This window comes from Chaetodon auriga, chromosome 5 (assembly GCF_051107435.1).
Source record: "Chaetodon auriga isolate fChaAug3 chromosome 5, fChaAug3.hap1, whole genome shotgun sequence".
NCBI lineage: Eukaryota > Metazoa > Chordata > Actinopteri > Chaetodontiformes > Chaetodontidae > Chaetodon > Chaetodon auriga.
Window position 1 is genome coordinate 1,458,801 of NC_135078.1, and position 12,812 is coordinate 1,471,612.

The 12,812-nt window shown below is 39.1% G+C and overlaps 1 protein-coding gene across 5 annotated transcripts in view; it reads left to right on the forward strand.

The window, feature by feature from the left end:
- Positions 1-12,812, forward strand: part of pdzd2 (PDZ domain containing 2) — a 92,103-nt gene continuing 79,291 nt past the window's right edge. For 3 of the 5 annotated variants that reach the window (XM_076730192.1, XM_076730190.1, XM_076730195.1), the window contains exons 1-2: positions 1-397; positions 8,778-8,884. The gene's annotated coding sequence lies outside the window, so the exon portion shown is untranslated. Of the gene's footprint in view, positions 398-1,304; positions 1,324-8,777; positions 8,885-12,812 lie in introns of those variants that run through there. The other 2 variants (XM_076730194.1, XM_076730193.1) reach the window with 2 other exon arrangements.

The window sequence follows — 12,812 nt, forward strand, 5'->3', positions numbered from 1 at the left end:
CAGGCTGTCTGAATGAAAGCTCATCAATTCCTTAAATCATGTAATTCATACCCGTGGAGAAAAGTAAACGTAGTACATTAGTGACTTCAATTCAAGAACCTTTTTTTTGCTTCTTCGATGGGTTTTCGTGCAGTGGATATCTATTGAATCGAGTTTCGAACTCTGAAGCCACTTTGTCAAGATGCGCGTAAATGTAGCTTTGCCCTACTTTATTCTTGCACGGATTTAACTTATATGACGTTTTTATGAATTGTGAATGTAAGATTTTGGTGGACTAGCAAACCTCAGATGTAGTTCATTAAAACAAAACAAAACAAAACAAAACAAAACATGGAATATTACACCGTTTTGACCTGGTATTGGAAGCCTTCGGACTGCACGGCCATGTAAGCCAGAGGTAAGAGCAGCTGAGTCTGCGTAGTCTTTAATGTTCTGCCTGAGACTTTGTGATAACTGTCTGATCATATTAGGAAAACGGATAGCAGTGACTCAGCCAGTGCAGCTCGCTGTGTTCATATCAGTTTGTGATAAAAACATGGATAACGTTCGGATACAATATGATTCTAGTCACGACGTGAAAGAAACTAATCGAATATCGACCCAATATACAAAAGTCTGGTTGGTTCCGGTCAACTTTGGAACCGCAGGCTCTTTTTCCGAATTTGAATTAGTCAGGACTCAGTTTTGTACCCGCGAATTCATTCTTTCAAACAGTATTTCATCGATAGCAAGTTGCGCTGTGTTTAGTATGTCAGCCTGGGACTTCTCATCACCATGGCTCTTGCTTCATTTAAAATGCCAACTATCAAACGACCCATCGCCGTGAAGAGAAAACGCGCTATCAGCGTCCCCACACGAAGCAAACTGTGTCGCTGTGCTGTTTTCAATTTCTGTTTATAAATGGAGTTAAATAATTATGCACCAATTTGACAGACTTTTAAAAATAGAAAGCACATCAGATAAATGACAGAATTTTTTCTCAATGTTCTTTGGTGACTGTGGTGATATTTCTGTCAAACTGTTTGATTCTCTTCTGCCAGTGTCATCATTGAGGTGAGGTGAATTGCTTGTACGCTGATTGAACTTTTGAATTCCTTTAAGAAATATGAAGAGAGATCTGATCTCTGGAACTGCTGCCAGTGCTTTTGGCTACATCTTCAAAATGACTTGACTCTGAAATATTGTGGTGTCTTCTCCATCTCAAGGCTGTACTGATTCTTCCCACCTACAGGAAGCAGACATAAGTGACATGTAGCTGAATAGTAGTTCTGCATAAACAGCATGGCATTCAGCACACTGTATGTTAAATCACTAAAGCCTGGAGTGAGTACATTTAAACATTTATAGATTTGTTGTGTAAGTCTTTGTATGTAACATAAAGCCACATGAAGCATCTCAAATGACCGAGTGAATCATGGGCTTCAATAGGAAATAATTTCAATAAGAAAATATTCTGAATGCTGATCTGATCCTGCCCATTTAATGAAAAATGGGGTAAATGGTAAATGTTTAAAGGTCAGGACATTCAAATTACAAAAAACACATTTTGTTATTTACTTCTAGCAGTATATATATTTTTTCATCTGCCATCACAAGGGGTTTATACTTTTTATGCTCATTAAAAAATCATATTTAAAAAAAAATCTTCACTTTCTATTGGAATTGAAAGTACTATCTATTATAGAAATCATATCATATCATAATATTGCACTAATGGTCTTATTTCAGGCCTTACCAACAGTAAGTGTTGTTATTTGTTGGAATATTTTTGGTGAAATCATTTTCACTTTCCACCACTGTAAGTAGTTATCTTTTCTTTTTATGTACAATCTACACAGAAAGCATGTTTGATGATCAAATGTATCAGTCCACTCTGACTCCATAACATGCGTGTCATGCGTTCTACTACATGAACCTCACATTTTTACATCTAAGCTTTACATCCTATTTTTATTTCTTTGCTGCACTTAGTTAAGCATAATCTCCACAGACTGATGTTAAACTCACACAAATCTCCTGTGTTGTAAATTTATCAATATCTCAATCATCTCTACTTATTCCTCAAGGAATCCAGTGTCCTTTTAAGCTAGCCTGTTTCACTATTGGCAGATTAAAATCAATGAATCAATCAATAAAAATAATGCTGCTTGCTTCCTGTATACTCCTCCGGGAGTCTTTTGGGGGGGGGGGGGGGGGAATAAATAAATAAATAAATAAAATTGTCCTGTAAAGTCCTGATGTCAACCTGGAAAAACAGTTTGGCTGGCTGGCCAGTTTAGCTCTGGTCTGGTCTCCACCAACTCCTGAGAAAACAGTCTGTCTCCTGAGCAGCTAAATGCTCCATTGTGCCCACCAGATAGTCTTGAACTATCTGTCAGCTGTTTGCACTGTGGAGGTAGTATACACTAGGTTTTTAGACCTTCTTCATTTAACAGCTTTCTGGAAACAAAGTTGATGAGAGCAGAGTTTTCTATCCAGAAAACCAAAACCATGAACTAAAATGTCCTGAAAAGTTCTGAAAGGCTGCATAGTTTGTAATTCTCTTTAGGTTTGTCACTGTGAGTGACCCTTTTGAGTCATAGTCTTTTCATTCAATATTAGTATAAATATATTTGCATTAGTAAAGATTCCAGAGTCACCCTTTGATTGATAATATAAGTCAGTATAGAACAGCGCCAGTCGTTATGCACTGAATGGGTTACTGTTTTCAGGCTTTGCAGGCTTTGGTTGGTCCACCCTCAGGGTTTTTTTTGTGTGAGTGTGTGTGTGTGTGTGCTATTCCTCCCCTGCAGCTCAGCAAGGAAGCACTGTCCTGGGAAATAAAGAACAAATTTCATACTATGACTAAAACTAGCTACATATCTCCTTTTTGACTGATAAACAGAGACTGCTGAAGCAGCGTATTGGTGTCAGACAAACTTTGCAAAACATTTTTACACAGAACGAGGACCATGGATTTGATCCCCCATTATTTGCAATGAAATCACATTTAATGATGATGTCATCAAACACCTGATTCAATGTGCATATCAGCATATGAGTATTGTTTTTGGACAGAAAAATGCAAACCTATTCTTTTATTCTGAAGTGTATTCTGTACTTCAGGAGGCAGTAGGACTTAGAGGGAGAGACACTAGTTGCTTCTAGCTTACTTTCAGCAAGTTTTTACAAAAAAAACAATGATTTAAGGGTAGCTATGTCTGAGCAGATAATCTGTTCCACACCCACCTGCTAGCAGATATGAACATATTCCTTCAATTATTTTCTATACAGTCATCATATCATTTAGTTTGGAGCATTCTTTTGTTTTAACATACAATATAATATCAAAGTCAACTCTAAGTATAATGTTGTGAGTTGACTTAAGTCATACATCTGTTAATTATATTTAAAACCCTGCAGAACATTTCTACAGGCAAGGCACAGGTAGAAATTCTTGGTCGTAGACAACTGACTAACATGAATAGATTCTGTAATTGCTCTCACCACCTCTCATTTCTATGTATTGGTCCCTGGGGATTCTGTAGCCCTTCTGAATACAAATATTCACGTTATGCATTCCCTTGCATCTTACCCTAACCTTAACCATCACAACTAAATGCTTGACCCAACCCTTACCTAAACCTAATTTTAACAACTTAACCTGTAAAAACCAAGCCTTGATCCTCAAACAGCCCTTTGAAGGCACGCACACACACGTGCAGTCAGTTTGGCAGTATGGGCCGTTTGTGGCACACCACAGAAATGTGGTCACATTTGAATGAATATAACGAGGTGAGAATTCACTGCCCCAGTTCAAGACAGAATCTGCTCCCTCTGCACATTGCTCACATAAACTGCTGACAGCAGCTTGTCTGAAACAATAAATGTCTCTAATCCCTGGCATGTTCCATTGCCCCTGTCCAGTCTCAGAGCCCTGAATCAGTTTCACCTCTAAACAAACAAAACCCCTATTACAAACCTTGTCCTATTGTATGCGGTTTGTGAGTTAAAAACTTGTAAAAGAGAAGAAAGGAATATGCAGATTAATGACCATCTTTAAACTAAATCTCTTGGGTAAAACATGTCAGACTTACTTCACTGTGTGTCTCACCTGCAGCACTGCTTGTGCTTCTTTGCCTGTGTGGCAAGTTTCTCTTCCACCCCTTTTTTCCCCAACAGGTAACAATTTGTAGTGTTTTGTTGTAACTCCTTGACACTGCAATGTACAAAAGATTTGATTGATGAATCACTGTTACTCTGATTCAGGCAGATTATGATGCATCTCATCTTGTGACCAGTGTAGTTATGAGATTAAGTAATACTGTATGTGGCCTTTTCTGTGTGATGTTGGACTTTTATTTTTCCCCCTCGAAGTTTAAAGTTAGTTTTACTGTTTATAACTTTAATTTATCCTGAAGATAGTGGTGGTCATCTTTATTATCTCAAGAGAGGCCAGGAAAAATGATTTTTGAGGCAGACAGTATGATGGTAGCAATGCCTTTATCCACATCCAATTTCCTGGTTATTAGCTGGACAGACTGACCACTGAATTTTAGTGCTCCCCAAAAAAGAAAACTAAAAGAAAAAATAACTGTATGTTGGAAAATAACACAAAACAGCTCAGGAATTATAGCAGAAAAGCCTCTGAGTCAGTCATTCATGGCAATAATTACTGATAATTATTGATATGATATATTCCCAGCATACATCAGTCAGTGACAAATCAGTGTCACCATCTGATTGCAGCATCCAGACTGTCCAGACTACAGTGGATACATTAGTATCGTTTCCTCTATTCTGTAACAAAGTTCAGCTATACTGAAATGCAGCTTTATATAATCTTTGACCATATGCTGCCCAGAAGATGAGCAGGATAGAGGGGGAGGGGTGGGATGAGACGTGTAGGTCAGACTAAAACATGACACAGAGGAGGGAACAAATAGAGGTAAAGTAGACAAATTTGTTCACCCAACAGTAAAGCCTGATTTATGCTACTGCGTCGCGGCGACGCCGTACCTACGGCGTACACCCGACGCCGTCACTGAGCATTCATAGTTCTGCGTCGAGGGAACGCGTTGCTCCGCAATTCACCGCCAAGCCGCTAGAGGGGTGTGGCTGTGTCCTTGTATGGTTTCGGGGGGCTCTCACCACAGAAACTTTGAAAATGGCGGTGTTGTTGTGCTGCGACCGTAGGGCTGCGACTGAATCGGAAATTACGTTCTGAGCGGACCAATCACAGTCCTCGATGTTCACGTCACTACGCGGCAACGCGACGCGTAGTCAGGATTTTTTGGAGGTACGCGTCAGGCTACGGCGTAGGGTCCGCGTAGGGGTCTGCGTCGACGGCGTAGGTACAGCGTCGCCACGACGCAGTAGCATAAACCAAGCTTAAAGCACCATGTGACTGTGTACATCTCAGGGACCATAGTGAGCCATTGAAGTCCATAGAGACTTGTCTGCGCATTAGTGAGTACAAACAAGCCTGGAATTAAGTCATTTTAAAGGGAAGGCCACTTTGGACTTGGACAAATACAAATTAATTGGGGCATCTTGGCCAAACTGTAGGACATCAAGGCCAAAACCAATGGTACAGTAACAACAAGTGATACAATTATGAAAGCAAAACAATATACAATCAGCAGTGTAGTTAGTGAATTGAACAGTAGTGAAATTATTAAAACTGTAACCTGAATGTTTGACTTTCCCAAAAATGCTGTCTAATTGATTTTTTAAAAATGTGAACAACTTGTTTATATTAATTGATAGTTATATTTTATTGATAGAGTCTATAAATGGGCTAGGGGTGATCAAGATTAATCACAACAAATTTCAACTCTCATGCAACTATTAGCATTTGAGGCTGAGTTCATAGGAGCAGTCACAAAAATAACATAAAAACTTTTTTTTTTCACATGTTCAACATTAAACACAAGCATGACAAACTTCTCAAGGTGAAATTCTCTTCTCCTCTTATCACTAGATACTGTAGCATTCTTGGCTGAATGATGGTTGGACTCTTTAACTGATGGTTCACAAAGTTTTATTCATGCTCAAAGAACAAACCGTATTAACACAAAGCTACAGGAGAGACAAAAAAAAAAAAGATATGATATAGCCTTTCAATATTTAACAATACTGAAATAGTCTATATATTTATATTCTTATTCCAATCATGAAATCATCACCTTTAATCACTGTGTCTCTGATAGAGTGCTGTAGTTAAACATTTTAGCTCAAAATAAATTATTTAAACAGTCTATCTTAATCAGTTATTGTAACAAGGATACCAGGATCCAAGTGTAGCGCTGACTGAACAGAGAAGCATGTAGATCTCACTGATAATCAGGTCCAGAGGGGGCAAGGCGAAGGTCTTTACCAGGGAATAAGAGAACAGGCGAGGTCAAAGGCAGACTGGGTCGATAATGGGGAATCTGTCTGAGAGTGATCGCTGGAGAGTCTTACATAAGGGCTAAGAAGAATCTGGCAAGGTATGGTAGTGGAAGAGGGACTTAAGTATTGCACTGAATGGGTGATGAATTCCAGGTGTGTGTCCAGTGGTTGAACAAGTGGGCGTGGATAGCTGGTGAAGGTTGCAGGCTGAACAGATAAAACGGAGAGTGGCAGCAGGAAAAGAGTTGACTGATGTGACACTACCTTTAACCTTATGTTAACCTTACAGCAAAAATGCACAAATTCCTCACTTCTTCAATACTTGCACACTCTACCAAAATATCTGCCTTTAAGAACAACAGAAATGCAAAACACACAAGCATAAAACTCTTCTCTTAACATTGAGCACAGCATAAAATGAAATGAAATGAAAAAACAGACCTTGCGCCATTATCAGCCAGGTGCTAAGCCAATAAAATATCCGTATTTTAATATTATGGAGACACTAAACAACATAAATAAAAGCCTCCAAATTAAATATATAAAATAACTGGACAAATATTGATATAACTTTCAGATGGACAAGCAAACAAAACATACAAAAACAACAACAGCAACACATTTGTGTAATATTCAGGACCATATTTGAGGTAATTTACAGATACACTGCAGACACACAGCAGCTGACAGAAAAAAGAGGTCATATTATACATATAATCTGAATTATTTGCTGTTTCGGGGTGAATAATAAAAAAAGGACCATGAGAATGCTGACCTATCAAGTTTCCTAATTACTTATTAACACCATCTAGCATATCATGTTGAGGAAAGCAGTTTAAGAAACTGAGTACAATTATCTGATAATTAGCCAGATCAGCCACCATCAGGCATCAATACCAACACACATTATCAGACTGTAAACCACTAATCAAACCAATAACTAACCACAGTCAATGACTGACAGCCTAATCATAATTAAGCAGGAAGCTAGTGTTCCTTTGATAAGTGTGTGTGTGTGTGTGTGTGTGTGTGTGTGTGTGTGTGTGTGTGTCTTTGTGTGTGTGTGTGTCTTTGTGTGTGTGTGATAAGGTCTGACACTTTGGTCAATGACAAGGCATCGGAAAAAGATCTAATGACTGAATTAGAATATATTACTTAAAATAATATTTACCACAGTAAACCTACCAGTCCTTTCTCTCTACCTTTTAAGAGAAGAAGCCTATGTTATTGCAGCACCAGTTGCACATATGTTGTAAGATTTTAACTCTTCAAACGGTAATATTTCCACAGTCTCGAATACTGTAAATGTATGGCCGCCATCATAAAGCCGGTGATCTGGCTGATCTAAACTTTAACAGGCTAATTTTAATTCACTCCTAACTCGCAAAGATTTTTGGGGCCGTAATAAAGCATCAGTAATCTGGTTTCAGACCTGGGCATAGTACCATCTCAGCTGTCTCTCTGGTTGTGAAAAGTCTTGTGACTAGTTTAAACAAATCATTCTGCTGCACTGTTTCCTGATCTGTGGAAGGCCTTTGATACAGTAAATCACAATGTTATTGAAGTACCTTGCAATTTACTCTTGGCTGGTTATGAAATAATTTGCAGAACAGATCTAAACGTTTTGTAGCTTAAACTGTTGAACTGAAAAACTTCTCAATATTAAGGAAGTGGTTCCATAAGGATTAATTGTAGTACCTGTTCTCTTTACAATCTATATTAATAATCAAGGTTTGCATGTTAATAATTGTCCATTTAATTTCTGTGTAGAAGACACTATGATATGGAAATGCAGACACAGTTGAGTTACACTGCAACACAATTTCGATTCTATACAAAAGGCTTTCAACAATTTAAATTGGTTTTAAATTATGAAAGGTTTGTGTAGTGCTGGGCGGTATGACCAAAAATGTATATCAGGGTATTTTTCAAAATTGTAGCGGTTTCAGGGTATATGATGGTATGATGGAACATTTTCTACTGGACGAGAGAGGAATTACTGCAGTAGATTGGCTTACAGGTTTGCATGGCCCCAGAAAATGATGCTGTTTAAAAAGAAGAGCCACTCATGATTCTAATGAAGTGAGGAATCAGAATGCAAGACGTGTGAGTGCAGCAACTTTACAGACAAATCCCTCATTTACACCTGAAGTCCTCATGAACACCTTTCAGTACAGTATTATTGTCCTTCATGGGTTCTTCCACCCACCTTATGGAAACCAGGTGAAAGATGTGCCTCACCAGCTCTTCCAAGTGCATGCTTTCTTTCAGTATGTTATAGCAAACATCAGTCAGATGCAGCAGCTGCTCACTCTAAATCTGAATATTTAAGTCTCTGAATATAGAGTCTCTCCAGTCTTAATGCTCAGTGAAAATGATTCAGCTCTACATGCTTTTTTCCCCAGGTGCTTCTTTGATGTCCACCCTGTCTCGCTCTTCTCCTGATTAGATGAATTAAAGGTTTATTTCAAACAAACCAGAGTTGGAACAGTGTAAGGACAAGCCAAGTTTGGTGAGTTTCATTTTGTTCCTGTTGAATTTGAATGAAGGCTTTTTACAGTGATAAAATTACTGTTTCTGTCAATGGAGTCTGGTGTTTTTGGCAGGAGCAATACAGCAGGTGCTTCTGATTAATCCAAAAAGATTTTACTAAAAATTTGAGCCTGTCAGTGGCCAAACATTACGGTGAGGAAACGCATGGAGGGATTCCGTCACTGTCGCTTAAAAATTGTCGTCTCCATTAGTCAGACAAAAGCATAGGAAAATAGGCTCCATAAACACTTAATATTTGACCAGAATTTCTCCCACTTTTCTGGGACGTTGGAGTCTCCCAGAGCACGACTGAGTGGCAGATGCAGTCCAGTGTGCTTCTCAATGCAAAATTAAATGGTTAGTTACCATTTAATGGCTCTTGGGCTATTGAAAGCAAAATAAATTGACAGTTTTTAGTTTGTTTGTCACAGAGGGCTCTCACAAGGTGTGGTTCTCTCCAAACAGCATCTGTCTCACTGGCTGTGTGATGCTATCACACAAGTCTGCAGTGCAGCGGGAGAGGAGATTCCCTAGGGTGTCTGAGGTGTTATGAGAGCCTTATCCTCATCCACAGTCCACCTTATAGGGAAGACAGCATCTTGGCCTTCTCTATCTTCTCTATGCTCTTTTATCTGTTTCTGTCTGTGTGATGTGTCTGAGTCTTCTGTGACTCATTCTGTTTAAACATACCAGATGCAGATGATGTATTGTCAGATCTGACACTTTTACACATATTAAACAGTGTGCCTCTAATCTCATCATCTCTTATTAGTGGGTTGCAGTACATAATCAACATCCCACCCCTCTGCAGTGGCAATACTGTGTGAAGGGAGTGTGATGCCACTTGGCCCGGTTTTTGCCACACAAGGCTGACATGGTATTATCCATGGTGCTTATCTTATGCCCCCCTATCTTTATACGCTTCATATTTACGGGGTTCTGAGTCGGTGTACATTACCTGCTTGTGGACCTTGAAGTTACAGTGGGCATTGACTGCTTCAGTTTTACTCTTAACTAGGGTTGAGCCGGATACTCGTTTCAGACAAGTATCCGTTACAGATAAAGCATTTTAGACGAGTACGAGCATGATACAAGTAAAACTTGTCACTATCTGTGCTCGTGCTGAAAGAAAATCCTCATTGGGTAACTCTGTGATTGGCCAGTCACACACAGCACCCGCCCCTCCCTACACAGACATGTCTCTAGCTCACGTTGCTCTTTTCAGTACTCCTTAGGTTTTCTTCAGCTCGCCTCTATTTCAGTTTGTATGATATTTACAGTTACTTGGTGTCGCGTCGGTCACTGCCTCCACTCCGGTCGTTTTTTTTTTCTTTTTTTTTTTTTACCGTCTGCTTGCTCTTAGTTTGGCTGGTGATATAAAGTCAGTTGGAAAACTTTGCTCGTACTGAACGCGGTGCTTTTGAGAAGAATACAGTGAACAAGGCTGACATATTATTTCCCTGTTTGCCATCACTGGATGTTTGCATGAATCACCAAGTTCACACAGATCATTAAAAAATAAACAGTCTTACAGACCACTTACACGCATACACACATATAGGTGAACACACAAAGTAGCCTGTATTAATATTTTTATTGTATATCAATTTCAGACTTAAAATAATGTACTGATTTAAGCCCCACCCATTTCTGTTAGGCTCCGCCTGCTCCGAGTACAGATACAGATAATTTAGATGATTGAACAGATACAGATACAGATTGTGGTGTACTCGCTCATCCCTACTCTTAACCCAATAGCAACAACTCTTATAGAGTGAAGCCTATCTGAAAAGGAGCTCAAGTAACATACTGAAAAAAATTCCAGACTGTACATACATGCAGGGGATAAACCAATAGAGACAGCTCTTTGAGGGCTATGTCATGACATGTAGTTATTGAGAGAGATGTTAGAGTGATGGGGCTGCCATGCTTCAGGTACCTTGGGCAGTTAGGGCTTTGATGCCTTGCACAAGGGTCAAGGGAACCCCGGCAGTGCCCAGAAAGTGAACTGCAGCTACCACTCCATGCTCTGTACCATGCCAGACTTCTTAATTCTTAATTCTGTGACACACAGTGAGCCAGAGATTATGTGCAGATGGGGGAGGCCTCTATCTAGAGGGATTTAGGTCATTACTGAAAATGTCAGGTTGATAATGTTGTTAAACTGATGTGTCAACAGTTGATGAACAAATTCCATTGTCTCTTTCTCTGTCTGCATATTATAAGTTAATGCCTTTTATGAAAATGGGTCATTTACACACAGTCACTGTCATTTTAAACATGTCATATCTTCAAGTTCAGATGCAATATAAGACACTTTCATTCACACTTAGCCACAAATATGCGTCTCTGTTGACCAGATAACAAATCTGATTTGTCTTTTGTATTTTTCGTTTTTCTGGGCTTGTAAATCAGGGTCCACCATTCCAGTCCAGATAATCTGCCTGAAGCTTTTTGGTAACTGCCAACAAAAACAACATTTAATGAAGATGAACAAAATGAAAACTATAAAAAATTCACATGCAAGTGGGGGTCAAGAAATGTCACAGCCACAGCACTAAAGGTTTAACCTAGAACAAAAATGACAATTACCAACATACCGACCTCCATGTTCTGAGCAGACATCATATGTACACTAACAGAAAGTAACATTTGCATTATGGAAGCTGAAAAAGCAACTTAAATTACTCAGTTCAGCACAACATGATGGGGAATGTGGGCCATCGTTATAGCTCCAGCTTCAGCAAACTTTTTGTGTAAATACCCATACTACAACTACACACAAGCCCAAAAAATGTTTTGCATGTTCCAGTACATAGTATGTCAAATTTAAAAGGCCAAAAATTAATTTTCTGCCTTTACTAATCCACAATCCTCTGGGCAGCGGAAGATATTTCACATCAACTGAGCCGCTGAGAGCAGGGTTTGTAAGTGGTGTAGCACCTGCTCAAAGTTTCATACTTTTTTCCCCCTTAAATTTCACGCTTTGGTCCTGTGACAGATGTGTGAGCAAGAGGTTTGAAGTTCAAGGTGCAATGTAATGACAGCTGTAGTACATACTAAGAGTAAAAAGAAACCATATATGGTTTGGAAGGTAGCCAGGTACAAAAGAGGCGTGCGTGCGTGCGTGCGTGCGTGCGTGCGTGCGTGCGTGCGTGGCTGACTGTCCAGGGAGCAGTGATCTCTACTTCACCTAGGTTGCAAAATGTAGATAAATATATTTATTCTGTGCCTTTTTATTGGGCATAAACCTCATCTTTATGTGTGTTGTACCTGAAGTGCAAGTAAACGCTTCAGGTCACAGTTATGTCCATGCAGTGATAACTCCATAGCGATTACTCCATGAGGCGGCACCAGGGGACAGTGTCCCCACACTTCATTCACTACCCCCTCAGTTAATTAAAAGCATGTCGATATTTTCTCTGTCATTAGTGTGTCTAGCAATGACTGTGGTTAATGGAAATCCATAGTAAAGCTTTTAGAACAGATTATTTTGATATTTTTTCCAATGTCAGTTTGCTGTGACCTTGTTCAGTGTCACCTTACGTTTGAGATAAAGTCAGTCTCATGACAATTTACTAAAAAGTGAGAGATATTCATGTTTTTTTGTATTAATTTGAATAGCTACAACTTATAAACAACAATTTAATAACAATTAACTATTAACAAAAATGTAATAATGTTTTACACTACAGCAGACAGCAAACTGCAACACCAACATACTGTAAACAGCTATTACAACGACACAGTCAGCATCACAAAAATACTGCTTGAGAATTACAACGACACAGTCAGCATCACAAAAATACTGCTTGAGAACTGCAAGGAGATGAAAAGGCAGTGACAGCACCTGGACGTAAACTAGATTCGTTACCCATGACCAGCTCAGTTTATAATAATGCACTGAG